Here is a 15,311-nt window from a genome sequence, read left to right on the forward strand (position 1 = left end):
TGTATTGTGAACAATACTTCGAAAAAATTTCATCTTGATAGTGATAATAAAATTTTGTTCTTATGTAGAGAGTTTATATTAATTACAGATAATATGAGCACAGAAATTATTTTAATTTTACATGTTATTCTTCTTGTTACTGTGTTGCAATAGATTCTAGTTACCTGCAAGTCCCATTGCTGATCTATAGCACACATGTGTTTTTCATGAAGCATCATTGATTTCTTGCACCTGGTTGAAGTCTCCAGTGGAAGACAGAAACTGGGAAATCACTCTGTCTGCACGCAATGGTAGCTTACTGGAAAAGAACAACAGCAAAATGGAGATAAGTAAGTAGAGTACATTTTTTATGGTGAATAGGCCTTTTTAGTGTGTATTTTAGAGCTATGTTGTAGTACAGGGTACAGTGTAGGTTTTCTCTAAGTAATGCAGAGTTGTTGGAAAAGTAATTTTCTAGCAAAGCTGCAATTTAGTTTAGTAGTGGTTCACCTAGAAGAAAAAACCCTGAGACTTCTTTAAAAGAGTATTTAAAATTAAATCTTTGCTATAACAATCATTGCATTTTGTCAGAAGGTAAGAAAATGTGCCTGGTAATAGAAAGGGTTTGTTAGTTGAGATCCTACTTTACTGAGATTTAAACAGTTTTCTGAGACTGGTTTTTCTTTTTGGTTATAGTAAGGCAGAATTCTGAAGTGTGCTTCTAAATTTTGGCCTTCAGCAACAGCATGTTTCCAAACTGAAACAAAGATTTAGTAGCTAAAATTCGTAAAGTTGACTCCTTTTTTTTTTTTTTTTTCCCCCTTGGAATTTCTTTATAACTCAGTGGATTTTCTTAACCTGTGCTCAGTGTTTGTGTAATAAGACTTATAAATATTCTCTATGGTTCTGTACATTAAAAATGACCTCTAAATAATGACTATGTTATATTATTGAAGGACAGCATGTTGATTAATCCTAAACTCACATGAAACTGCAGGCAAAAAAATCTTGCCTAGGCTATGGTTGGTAAGACATCAGCTGAAGGTGGGTGGGCATGGAGCTGCTTTTCACTGTGGTATGTAAGAAGCAGGAAGCAGCTGCTAGTTTGGTGCTGTATGCTCCGTAGAGAGTTTCTCTCTTTTGTTCCTGCAGAGTAGGTGATGTAAAAAGACCAAAGAAAGATGAGTCCAGGCTGTCCTTTGCAAGAAAATAGCATGTTGTATGCTTTATCTACAACTGTTGAAGTCATGCCACTGTCTAGGAAAGAATTCAATATTTAAGGTGCCAAAGAATATAAAAGCAAGATTAAGCTCTGTAGCCACTGAGTCAGAGTGGTATATGACTTAACAGACTTGATATATGTAAAAAAATATATATTTGGGAAACTTCTAATTTTTGAAACTTTGGTATTCTTTCTCTTGGATTTTACTTTTTAAACATTTAGTGGTTTGGTTTTTTTCCCCATGACTCTTCATACAGTTGATATTTCATTTTTCTTGAAGCTTAAAAAAGCTAAGGCTGGTTGTTGGATATTGGTTGATATGCTATCTTTTCTAAAAAGAAATATGTCCTTTTTTTGTTGGAAGTTTAGAATTCCAAAGTGAATGCTTCTGAAATGGATATATTTTTGCAAATTGAAGATGAAAATTAAAAAAAAAAAAATCGTATTCCTTAAATTTAGTTTTGAATTTAAAAGAAATGTTGAAACATAATGTTTTGTTTTGTTTTTTTTTTACCAACTTTAACCATCTCAGTAGCAGTAAATAATATTCAAGTTTACAGAAACTCCTAAACTATAGGAATCATTACTTGAAATACTGTATACAGTAGCTGCTTGCCAACTCCATGACCAGAACAGTTATCCGTTAAGGTACAAGACATAATTATAATAGAATGTACAATGTGCTCTTTAAGGTTGCCACAAAACTGACAATACTTGATGTGTAACCCCTCATTTCAGTAGGAATGTAATTGGTATATTTTCTGTTCAGGCTCACTTTCACTGGCTGGAGCTTCAGGCCTGGTGTTTAGTTAAGTACACTGTGACAGCAAATTAGACTTTTAATTAGATATGAAGATATAAAAAAGACTTTGGTTGTCCAAAGCACTCAGCTAGCAGTCAGGAGGGGTAGGCTAGCAACACTGCATAAATGCAGTTTTTCTTCTCACCAGGGGTTCCCAATGCCTGAGAAATGAGGGAGAAAATACCGTGTGCTATTGGAGCTTCTTTAGTCCTTTGTGAAGAGGGAGAGTTGCTTGCCAGTAATTTTCAGAAAATTGTAAATTTTATTTCCCAATTTAATATTTTCCACTTTAATTCTGCTTCAGGAAGTTCCACATCTCAGAATATTAATTCTCTCTGAGCACTGGAAAGCTTTTGAAATAACTTTTCTTGCTCACTGTGTTATTAAGTTTACCATAGTCCGGTGCTCTTTGATGTCCTAAGCCTCAGCACTTCGAGATTTTTTTTGTCACCTTTTCACAGTAGTTCATACAATTCTTATGGTGAGTCAGCATAACACAAGTAGAGGTGAACTGTGATGCTGAGTAGAGTTCCTGGACAAATATGACCAATGTAACTATCCTAGTCACTGGAAACCTGCATCATTTTTAAGAGTGTCCCCTTCCCTTGCATGGTGGTTTTAATGATGAATTTAGTGAGAAGTCCATTCTTTGTAGTCTGCCAGTAGATGTAGTTAAAAGCAAAATAGTTTATGTCCTGAAAGAGCTAAATATGCAATCTGACAGCAGAAACAATTGAATAAGTGTAGAGAGGCAATAGAGGAGCTGCAGATAGCTTAATAGATGTCATCAATCAGAGAAGCAAGCACTGTACAACAAACATGGCATGGTGTTTGTGATCTGTCTGCACTGAAAAAGGGATTAAGAGCTGGATCCAGTACGCTAGCATATTTGTAGCTGCAGGGAAAGATATAATCACCTTGGCTTTTTCCAAGTGTTATCTTAAGACAAGTCTGAGATACTATTGATATTAGCAAATTAATGTTGTCTTAAGATAAACTTGCTTGTTTCAAAACAGATTATAGAGGGATGAAATGGTGTTCACCCCTAGAGATTCATAAATGTGTGCTTTCAAATTCAATTCTCCTACCTGCTTCATGCATGTTTCTAATAGTGCCAGCATGTTTATAGCTTCTGCCTCAGAATTTCCTCAATGTGAGGAACACTTCAATACCTGTATGCCTGAAAATATGAAGCCTTGAAAAGCTGATCTTCCATCAGACTTTCAGAATTTCCTCAGAAATTTTCCTATAGAAAGTGTTCTATACGAGTTTTCTTATATCCCATTAAAAATGAGATGTAATAAAATAAAACAAAATAAAAGTAAAATAAACTGGTGGGGTTGGGGATGGAAGACAAAAATAAAAAAAAAATATTTGAGCGACTTAATTGTTGCTAAAAGCTGTTGAGAACACCCTGCTTCAATTTTATGACCAAAAAAAGATGTTGCAGTGTGTTGTAATTTTAGCAAAAGTACACAATAATTGTGAAATAGTGTTAAACTGGAAATTCTTTAAAAAAATTTCAAGCAAAGTCTATTGCTTTATTAATTATGTCAATCTCATAGTTATCAAAATGGCATTGTGAATTTTGCATTGTGTAAATTTCCAAATGGAATCTACCTGGTAAGGAATATTACTAGCGTTTTGCATGTTGCCTAAAAAAGGCATAGTTACGGATAAATTGGGATTTTTGTTCTCGTTGGGAAGAGACTATTAGGCCTTACGGTTGTAAACATGTTTAATTCTGTTTTCATACCATACAGTGATACTCTGGTAGGACAGTTGGGTTAAGCTACCATAGAGCCACTAGGAGCTTTCCCAGTTGTTTTTATTTGGGACAGACCATATAAACGTACATTCTAATTACAAATGGAAACATCTGCAGTTTGAAACTGCAAGTTTCACTTGCTTCATCAAACTCTTATTTACTATTTCTCTCTCATTACAGACATTTTATTTGTTGCACCAACTTTGTAGCTTTACCCATAGTTGTATTAAAACAGCAGTATCACTTTCGGTTGTCGTTGTTAGCTCAGAAATTACTGAAGTAGTTGTGATGATTGTTATCAATATCTTGCTGAAGTGGTGTGACTGAGCAATAAACCCCTAAAATGGAAGAAGGCTCAGAGGAGATGGGCAAGGGCGATGTGCCCAGGAAGCTTGGAAACTCGAGGAATAAGTCAGGGTGTGACTGACAACAGTTGTTGCAAAGAAGCTGACTTTATCTCATCACAAAGGGGACCGGAGAGTGGCCTTTGGGTTAGACAAACAGCTATCAACAGTTGAGTGGATCAACTGGTGTTGTAAATGTTTCTCCCATTAGAAGCTCATTAAAACAGTGTAAATGTCTGCCTGAGTTAGCCAGACCAGCATGGGGGGAGTGAATATGTGGCTCAGTCCAACATAGGGTACAAAACCTAGAAAACTAGCAAAAGTATTTTGAAGAGAGCAATGGGCTTGAGCTGACTTCAACCCATGTGTTCCTTCCTGGCGCCTGGGGATGCCCAGCGTCGTGATGGCGAGCACATTATAGAAACTGGTAATGGGAATCAGATTGGTATTGTGGTTGGACCGTATATTGCGATTGATATATTTTGCTGAGTGTAATTTACATTTGTGTTGTTGTTTCAGTATGTTTTGTATCACTCTGCTAAAACAGCAATCCCATGTAACACCAGCTATCTTCAAATAAGTAAATTTTGTATTAAACATTACACCCTCCGTGTGTGAAATATCTAGAAGAACCTGGTCAGACAGTACTGGACTCTGATAAAGGGGCAACTTGTGTAGTGTTTAAAAATTTCCATCTGACTTGTGATATGTGTAATGCTAATGGTGAGATTCATGGGTGGGTGTCATCATGAACAATCATTCAGAATTGCTTTGTGATAACCAGAGTATTATTTTCAAAGAATTTCCTGAAAAATCAGGATTTTTGAAAACTGTACGTTTTCAGTCTTAGGGCTTCATATTGAAGTTCAATAGGATGTCAAACTTCAGGTTTCAGAAGTTACTAACTTAGAAACTTGAGAGTTTCTGGTGACTTTGTGACCTGATGTAGCCAAAATTTACTTGAAACTGAGTGGATATTTACCCTAGCAAAAGTTATACAGTAGGTGCTTAAAATGTTTTGTGATCTGTGAGTATATTCTGGTTGGAAAGAGAGACTTGATTCATTTAGTCAGAGATTTCTACGTAATGTTTTGCACTCTCTTATTTATATATAGTGTTGTCTTGCAGGTGTACTTCCACACTGATGTGTGGAAAGTGGCCTGGTTTACTTTTCTACAGAAAAGTTTACTAAGAATAAAGTTGGCTTCTGGCTAGATAGGAATAGAGTTATCTTGAAAAAGAACAGCACTGTGGCAAGATACTAAAAATTATTTTGCAGAGTTTAATTCTGCTTTATTTAAGAGCTTCAGGAATGTGCATTCAATATCAGGTGTTTTAGGCCCATCCTCGGTTATGCTGTACTTGGACCGGGTAGGCAGGGCTATTTACAGAAGAAAGGTACTGGTTACTCCAAGCTTCAGTAAGTACCATTGTCTGTGATCCTAACACTGGGGAAAGGTTATCTTCCTCCAGAGTTCATGAACTATTCTGCAATGGATTTCATCTGGCAAGAATTCAAGATAACTCAGTGACTGGTGGGTTGAATGATTTAAAATCTCTCAATTCTTTGTCGAGTAAAATATTTGTTATAAACTATTTTTGCTTGCTTACATGTGTATATCGATTCTGTCTTCTGTGTGTTTTGGAGACAGCAAAAGAATTACAGTAATCATCATTATTAGCAAAGTTCACTTTGTTCTTTACTCCAACATTGTGTTGGAGTAAATACTGGTATTCATGAGTTTAATGACAGTTAAAGAGTTAAAAACACAGTGCCTCCTGCTTGTATGTATTCGTGCTTGTATGTATTCTTATATTAAATAATATGGCTTGCATTGAAAGGCTAAAAGGACCAATTAAGATTCCTATCTTTTGTCTGGTTTCAAAGAAAATGTCTGCATAATCTTTTTTCCAAAGGGAATCTGAATTAAAAGGAAAAGTGAGAAATGCTTAGCTTTAAAGGGCCATTTTCTTCCCTGAAACGCACATAAAAGTGCAGCTGCAGCACCACGGTGTTCACTCTAGGGCAGGAAAAGCTGTCCCTTTTTGGCCTTGAAAAGAGCTCCTCCTGGATGTGTGATGGGAGAATATTTCCAGGCTGCCTCCTCATCTCTGCTCATCAGCCTGGTAACTGGCTGGAAAATACTTGCCTCTGAGTCTGTGTGGCAGGACTTCAGTTTGAGTACCATCTGCAATCATACAGGAGCTGTATGATGAGGAGTCATTCTAGGATCATGTAAAACCTGGTTGACGCTGTTCCCTCATTTAAAAGAAGAAAGGGTTCAGTCGGATCGATAGTATTTTGCAAGGAGATAGAGGCCTCTTAGGGCACCGATAGCCTGCAGTAATCTCTAGCCTGAAAGGTAGGAATGGTCTAGAGTAAAGAATATGGTAGCTAAGAGGAAGTTGAAAGTATATTGCTGTCCTCATTCTGCCTAAGGCTTTGTTCTCCAAACATATTTCTATTGGACTGGCAGAAATATTTTTTGGCAGCAGAAGACTTACAAAGAGAGTGCATGTATACGTTCACCTGTGGAAGAATTAGGGTCTCCAGTAGACAAACTGAGCGTACTTCTGAAGGGGACCTTTGGGAAGCTCTGTTGCCTGGTGCAAGCACTGATCTGAGAAAGTAGGAGGCTTCCTACAGCCACTGGGAAGAGAAGGGACAGGGGGTCTTTGTAACTGCTAGTAACATTTCTGTATTAATAAATTAGGAATCTAGGGAGATTTTATTGCTTCACAGCAGGCAGCCTACTTCTGTTTCTTTTTTTTGGTAATAGCTGACCTTTCTCTTGTGTAGTACTGTTTAGGTTTTGGTAATAACTGTAAGTCTGGACATGAGTTTCCGCTAGTATTTTATTTTAACTTAATTAAACACTTGCAAGCTTTTGTGCTCTTGTCCTATATTGGATTGTAATTTCAAATGTCTACTTCGGTTAAAAAAAGAACACCTTAAAACTAGCTAGTTGAGGCTCACAAAAGTACATAATGCCTCGTTCGGCTCTCAGGGCAGTGGTCTGTTCTGCTCTACATAGAGACAATAAACCTTTTATCCTATGGTGATTTTATTTTTAATTGGTGTGAATAAAAATATTAAAGCCAGACATTTAGTTAAAAACTTGTCCTATTACAATTCGACACCCATGGTTACACCTCGGATCTCTATATATAATCTGTGTATAATGTAGAGGATTCTTCACTACAAAAAGCTAAGGCACTAAGGAGAGTACACTTAAATTTAACAGGCAGAACTCTCTAGGACACTGATATTGTTAGATGAGAGAAGTGAAGCAAAAATAGGACTGGAAGAGCTGACGCACACAAATGCTGAGGTCAGAATGAAAACTGGTTTGTCTGAAGATGGCATAAAGCTGAAGGAACTGAGACTTTACCTCCGGCCGTTTTTTTGAAGCTGTGGTTGCCTTCTTATGTTGCAGTGGATGTGTTTATTTTTTTCATTTTCAGGTTGCTGTTTGTGGTTTTCTATTGAGAAAAAAAAAAAAAAAGAGTTCAGCCTCTAGATACGCACATAATCCAGAGGAATTGTTCTAATGTACTTTCTTACATAACATCTCTGTATTTATTCTCCCTGAAGAATGAACTGTTCATTCTAGGACCATAGATATATTCTGCTAGGGTTTTTTAGGTAAATGCATTATCTTGGAGAGTCTATTTTAAATTTTGTCCTCTTTCATCATGGCAACTTTGTTAATAGATTTTTCTGGAAAGTAGCAACATGTCAGGGGTTGAGGAGAACCTTAGGCAGTATGATGCAGTGCCTTTGAGACCCTTTCAAGCAAACACTCTTTTAATTGCAATGCTGGGATGAGAATTTCCTTTTGAAGACTTTCTACCCTTTTGAAGAGTAGTACTTTTAAGCTATGTTTTGAGCTGCTGTGGATGCGTACCAGTGGGGTAAATGAGGCTGCGATTTCTGCTTCTGCACACATAGGAATAGTGATAAACAGAACTCATAATTTGCTCAGACAGATGGCGCTTCTATTTAGCATCTAGTATCTATTGGTATAAACTATCTATGGATTGTCTAGTAGTTGTTGTTGCAGACCTTTAAAGAGGCAAGTCTGTCTTTTTTTTTTTTTTTTTCATTATCAGTGTTTTTGTATCTGTGGGGGGAATCAGGAGTATGATGGAATGTTCTTGATAAAGACACAAACCCTCAGTAATGCAGTAGATTGACTGGTGGGTAGTATAGTCCTTTATTTAAGGTAAAAAATTAATAAATTCATGAAGCTGGACTCTGTACTTGACCTTGGAAATGTTTAATATTAATAGCCTAGACGAATCAAGAGAAAAGATTGTCAGTGAGCAACAGGTTGCTTTTTTTACATCATTTATTCAGGTCTCTTAGGCCTTTTTAAATGTAAATAAAGAGAATGTATTCTCCCTTTAAGAAAAAAAACTGTAAATCTGACTTTGTTTTATTGATAGTATTGTGAATGAGCACCTGGGATGCTATTAAATTCATGGGTATCCTCAGTTCTGTCTCTTTCATTCATCAAGTAATGGATTACTTTCATTTAAGATTAGAAGTCTTGCTACAAAGTGAAAACCTGCTTTGATACCAACATGAAAAGGCACTTCTATACCTAAAGACGAGTTGTCTATAAATAGATAGCAGTGACGTTACTGCAGTTGAGGAAACTTCATTCCATTAAAAACATCAGTGAAGAACTAGAGTAATGCTTAATAATTAATGAATATGATTTAAGTCCATTTTAAAGCAATGGCACTTTTTAATGGTCCTGTAATATTTATAAGAAACTCTTATCTCCCGTAATTCTAATGAATGAATTTTCCTGACCCTTACTGAAAGTTACACCTGTAAAATAGTTTTTCAGCTTGCTACTAAAGGGTCTTTTGTTCAAAGCCACAGTTCATTTACATAATTTTTGTCATGTCTTCAGGCTCTGTACACTTGCATCTTTTGTTTGGCATAGTGTATTTCTTGTAAGTTCCTGACTATTAGCTAACACTTGACTACTTCAAGAAGGATTAAAATTTCCATACGTAGAATCATAGAATGGTTTGGGTTGGAAGGAACCTTAAAGATCATCTAGTTCCAGCCCTGCTGCCAAGGGCAGGGACACCTTCCACTAGATCAGGAATACCTTCCATTAGATTAGGCTTGTACACAAACCACATTTTGCTAAAAGGAATATTATTTTAATGTTTTTCACACAGAAAGTCTAGATAGTGTCAAAAGAAGGTACAAGGTGACAAAACTATATACAGAAGACTTTCATTTCATTGCAAGTACCAAAATTTTTCCACTGTCCTTACTGTTAAGACCCCTAATAGTGGGGCCTTAACAGTAAGGACATTGTTCATCTTACTTCAATGAATTGATTTCCATTGAGGAGCTCTGCACTGGGTAGTAGGAATATCATGTCAATAAAATTTCAGGATAGATTCAGATTCAGTCCACCATGTTCAGCATATTCCATGAGTGTTAGGTTATGTTAAAGGTTCAGCATGAGTTGGAGGAGGCATGGATTGGGATGGTAGTTAGCTCCTGCCATTTGCCTTTGCTTCCAGCTGATTCACAGGCTATTAGTACTCCTAGAGAAGCTGTGGTGGAGAAACAAAGCAATGTTAATGATATGTGAATATGTGGTGCCCATTTATGTCTGTTCTTGCCACATGGCGTCATGAAGCATCTCAGCCTTCCTGCTTTTTCCAATCCTGCCTCTTCTGTTAACAGCTTGATTGTGTGTATGCCAACTTTCCCAGCTAAGGGCTTATGGTCTTTAGAGATTTATTGAAGAAAAAGCTGGGTTTTGCAATTTCATACTGAATAAGGATTTCTGTGTGACTGACAGGGAGTGTTGTGAACATCCAATGCTCTCTGGACTATAGAGATGCTTAAATCAGGGCTGCGTGCTAGCCTCTTGCAGCCATTAGCGATTCAGAGTGAATGTCTGCTTCTGAAAGTAGGTAAGTATTTAAAAAGAGTGGTTATATTTTGGTAATCATCATGTTGATTTAGGAGGAGACCTGAGTTCTTAGCCACCATCATACGGAGACTATTCATGCATAGAGCTCTTGCAGCCCAGGAATATTCCAATGTATTCCAGTGATCAGACTATAGATTAGGTTGGTGTGGACCCAGACTTGGCCTCTTTAGTTGAATTGAGTTTACTGTAAAAAAAATGCAATGTGTGTGAAGGCCAAAGATGTGTGATGGAGTTCTGCACCGTAATTTGTGCTTCCAGTACTGTTAATGAATTTTAACTGATAACCATTTTGTATAAATGCAGTTACTGTCCCTCTTTGGATGATAAGAATCCAAGGTCGCTCCTTTCAGGGGGACCAGAAGGATGTAATTTTGTTCATCTTGCCTTTAGAGAATATCTGGAGTCAAGTTTTACTGTCTTTGTAAAATCCTCTGTTACATCAATGAAGAAAATGGATTTTAAGATTCAGTCCATGAACTGTTTTTCTTCTGGCTTCCAGCCTATGTACCAAGCATGCCATCAGAGCTGGACATTTAGCAACTTGTAAAAATTTCATGAGATTTTTAGGAAGAGGTAACTTTAGGCATTTTGAAATCTAGAATTCATCTGATGAGGTTTCTTACTGAAATATTTCTAAAATGTTTGACTAAATTATAAAACCAGATTTTATTTCTTCTACTTAAACATTACAGTCTGGGGTGGGGTAGTTGCTTCTGGGTGGTTAATTGTTATGAATCTTGAACTGAATTGAAAATTAGTGTTACAGGAGATATGAGCAAGGCAATGGAAAACACCAGTCAGGAAGACAGGAATTGTAAATTGAGCTGTGCAAAATGTTCACAAAACAGGAAACAGCATAATACTCTGGTAGGATATTGTTACAGTCTTGAAACACAGCCCAGGTTTGCTATTAATCAATAACCAGACAAATTCAGCACGTCTTTTAAATGAAAGAAAACTGGTCAACGTTTGCGAAAGTGCCAGTCACTGTGGGTTTGGGTGTTAAACACTCTCTAAAGTTTTGTAAAGAAAAAAAACCAGAAAGCAAAGCAACTGAAGGATAAAGTTCAAGGAGTCTAAACCATGGCAGATCAAAACAGAAGCAAATGTCTGCATAAACCCCCACAATATGAAACTGCTTTGGTTTTAATGGTTTCATTCTTAACAGATGTTTGAGATGAGCTGACCTTTTGCCAGAAATGTCATTATCACCTATTGCATTATCCAGCTAACACTAGGCATTTGTTGTCAATTTCTTTTGCATACCTTTCAAACTATATTTTAGATGCTGCAATACCCGATTTCTTTAGTCTGTTTCCATTTTTCCATTAAGAGTGAGTACATGGAAATGCCATCAACAAGTAATGGGTGAGTTTGGGGTGGTGATTTCGCATGGTCTTTTTGGATGATATCGAATTCAATGTTCTGTGGTCGTCTAAAAAGTCCCAGGTTAAACATTTTAAAAAGCAAAACTTAACTGTAGAAAAGGATATCTTTTTGTTATTTTTCTTTAGGACAGGAAATAGGAATGGCATGGGTCTTATTTTGATATAATTTCCAGCTCATCGAGTATAGAAAACCTGTAAGAGATGAGACCAACGAAATTGATGCTGTTTACTAATGTTTTTAGCTGTTGTGGGATTAAAATTTAAGGCCTAAATTTCATTATAAGGTAGGTTTTTATGAAGATTTCTTAGAAAACTAAGGCTTATGGTAGGAACTGATATAGAGAAGCACCTGAATGGCTGGTGGCTGCTTTCTGACTGTTTTGAAAGTGTTTTGTTTATATAAGAAGTAGCCTAAATCTGGCAGAAACATCCCCCACCGCCCTAAAAAAAAGGAAAAAGAATAAAACAGAAAAAACAAACTTCCTTTTAGATTTCAAGGAAGTATTTCGTAAACTCTAGAATGATTCATGGTATGCTTTTTAAAAATTGAGATACTGTATGCACAATGTCAGGAAAAGTTATTCTATAGATGCTAGAGACAAAGGTCAAATTCTTTCTCCTCTCTTCTTTGCCATTGACGTCTATTTAATTTTGAAGAAAACGAGCAAATGAGTGTAACACAGTTAGGCTACGAAGGGCCTGTGCTCTAGAAATTTCTGGAGGTATTCAAAACCGAACTGGAGACAAGCCTGGACAGCCTGCCCTAGGTTGATCCTGCTTGAACAGGGAGGTTAGACTAGATGATCTCAAGAGGTTCCTTCCAACCTAAATTATTCTGTAATTCTTAATTTGCTTGATGAGAGACTCTTAAATTTGCTTTTATATTTTTCATGTTCTTTTGATGTGTCAGCACAAATTAAAAAGCTGCCTGAAATCATGAAAAGAAAGTGTTAACATCCTGTTAAGAGAAACAAAAGCTAACAAGTCAAATTAATGTGCTATGTTAGAAACAGAGGAGCATAAAAGATGAATTGGCTCTCTTATCTTGATGTTAATGTACAACCCAACTGGGGGAGGGAATGGAGTGTTAAAAGTGCTATACCAGTAAATTCTACTGGCTCCTGTATTATAAATCTTCTATTATAGATCTTAAGGTACTTGTACCAATAATTCTTTCAAAGGCATGCAATACATACTGAAAACATTAGTCATCATAACAGAGCACATTAATACTTATACTAAGTAACTCATCCATAACACTAAGAGAATGTACGAAAAATGTTTTGATTATTTTGTTACAGATCTTGAGAATTGAGTTTGAGTTTTTACTTCTGCATTAAACCCCCAAAATACTAAGCTAGCTGAAAACATTTCAGCGAGACAAAGGTTTCTTGCACTTTTCTTGTTCCAGCTGGAAGCAGTATGACTAAAAGATGCTGGATTAGTTAGTGAAGATCTGGATCTTCAGTTCTTGTGGGCAGTTAGTCCACCCAAAATGTCATTACTTTGGAGCAAGATGTCTGTCGCTCCTGATCTTCCCCACCTGGGTAGCTTCTGAATTATGCAACTTGCGTAGTACGTTTTATTTTATTCTTAGTTCAGTGCAGATCTGAAAATGTAAGCATTTTGTATAAAGGGTTAGTAGGTGCATGGATCCCAAGTTCCTTGAGATGTATTTGAGGGTAGTTCTACAGCTGAACATGAAGAGAAACTGTAGAAAGTAGTCAGAGCCAACTGTAAGGAAGGAGCAAAAAGCCCGGATAGCTGGGAGAACATATAAGGGAAGAAAGCTGAGATAGAAATTACCCCAAATCTTTCATCTGTGAAACTAAAATTTTATTGCACCTTTTTTTATTAGGCATTTAAATTCATGTTAATTATTAAGAAGGGCAGATTCAAGCTAGAAGCAATTGGTAAGCTAGAAGCACATTACATATTTCTAAATCTCTTTAATTTCAGCACTCTGGACAGGGATTTGATTCCAACCCCATGGATGTACACTGGGAGGACACTGAAGTAGCGGGTTCAGGCTCTCTTGCATATAAGGATAACTGTATTTATCATGTGATGCTATTGAGGGAGACAAGATTCCAGTCATTGTTTCCCTGACAAAATGGAGAAAAATTTTGTAAGCATTAGTAAATTATTTCAGCTTCTTCTCAGGGTTGCTTACATCTTTGTGTACTTGCTGGTTTAGGCTGTGCCAGCTGTCTGATAGAAGTAAGGTGGCTAGGACTAACTAGATGAGTATGAAAAGACTGTAGCTATAAATTACCCCAGAGTCTGGGTCAAGTTCTTGGTGGTGCACAAGAACACATAGCCTAGCTCTAAACTATTGAATAGATTTACATTCTAAACTTTGAGGAATATTGCCTGCCTTGTCCTGTTTCTTCCCTCGCTATCATAGAGATTCCCCCCTTATTCCTGACAAAGCCTATCTTAATCTAGCTAAAGAAATAAGAGAATTCTCAGTGGAAAAGTCCATTGCATGGAAGGGTCTTGTATAAAGGTGAACTGTCTAAACTTAATCAACCATTCAGAAAATCTCTTTCCATTCTGAAAATTAACGTTATATCAAACGAGGATAGGAATAGTATAGGATCCATGGTAACAGATCATAAAATGCTTTCAGTCTGAAAATGCAAGGATCCAAAGTATTTCCTCCTTCTTCTGGCTATGAGAATAATTCATCTTCTTGAAATGAAATCTCCCCTGCCAAAATTATAGTGCTCTCTACTTCCTTAGTGTGTTTTATCCTGAGGAGACAGCTTTTATTTCTTTGCCATAGAACTGGAACCTGATGTCATCAACTTCAGTTGGATATTCATCATACAACTCATTGTACAGCAACAGAATTCATCATACAACAAGCTAGCTCTGCATCAAGCAGGGCTTTGGACCAGATGACCTCCTGAGGTCCTTTCTAACTGAATTTATTCTATGCTCTATTTTCACCATCTGTTTCTCCAATTATCTAAACAAATACTGGGCCTTCTGGAAGGCACCAACGTTCCAACCTCCTTTCATGGCCTTTCTAACAGCCAGAAGGATAATGTGTCTGGTCACACTGTTATCCAGGCAAATAATTAAAAATCCTTTGTGTTTCTTCTTATATCCTGGTGTATTTAACCAGTACCCATGCCTGCCTTGAATTAGGAAGCTACCTTGAACATTAAGTTTCTTTGAGCAGGAATGGACTTTTCCTGTCTGTTTCTTAACTCATTGCTGATGTTGCCAGATGCATAACAGCCCTCTTCAGATGGGCTGAGAGAAAGGAAGCCTAGTTTCCATATAAAGCGGGGTTGATAAGAAAAAATTGGTGGTTGGGGTAAAGGCTTTGGAAGAGACGTCGTTTTCACATCCAAGAGAAAATTATGATCAAACTCAATATTTGAAAATGCTTCATGGCATCAAAGTGGTTCTTCAGTATGGTGATGATGGAAGGGAAGAGGAGGTGGAAGGGAGGAAGGTAAGAATGATGTGGAGTATGAACTTTAAAGAGTGATTCAGGAAGTCTGTGTCTGCTCTTTGATAGATTTTTGGCTGTAACTGACAGCCAAAAGAAAAGGGGAAAAAAAAAAAAAGAAAAAACTCCCAAAGGCGAAAAAGGGAAATTGCAAGGGAGTTATTTTGGTTGATTTCTTCTGGTAACAGGGCTGAAATCAGTAGGAGTTTTTCTATTAATTTCTGTGAGAGTAGGACTATGTCCTAAAGGACTCCTACAAGCACGTTTTAAAACATTTGCGTTGAATGGTAAAAACAAGATATAAAACTCTACAAATAGTAACTGTCGACTCAGAAGAAGGAATATATCCTAGCGAGACATCTCATAC

At 36.9% G+C, this 15,311-nt stretch overlaps 1 long non-coding RNA gene across 1 annotated transcript in view; it reads left to right on the forward strand.

Annotated features, from left to right (window-relative positions):
- Positions 1–293: 293 nt before the first annotated feature.
- The window catches only part of LOC148057052 (uncharacterized), a 54,700-nt gene continuing 39,682 nt past the window's right edge, over positions 294–15,311 (forward strand). The window contains exon 1 of the long non-coding RNA XR_015702035.1: positions 294–329. This is a non-coding gene — a long non-coding RNA (uncharacterized LOC148057052). The remainder of the gene's footprint in view (positions 330–15,311) is intronic.

This window comes from Nipponia nippon, unplaced genomic scaffold, assembly GCF_047370975.1.
Source record: "Nipponia nippon isolate SJK-2023a ecotype South Korea unplaced genomic scaffold, ASM4737097v1 scaffold_10, whole genome shotgun sequence".
In the NCBI taxonomy this organism is placed as follows: Eukaryota; Metazoa; Chordata; class Aves; order Pelecaniformes; family Threskiornithidae; genus Nipponia; species Nipponia nippon.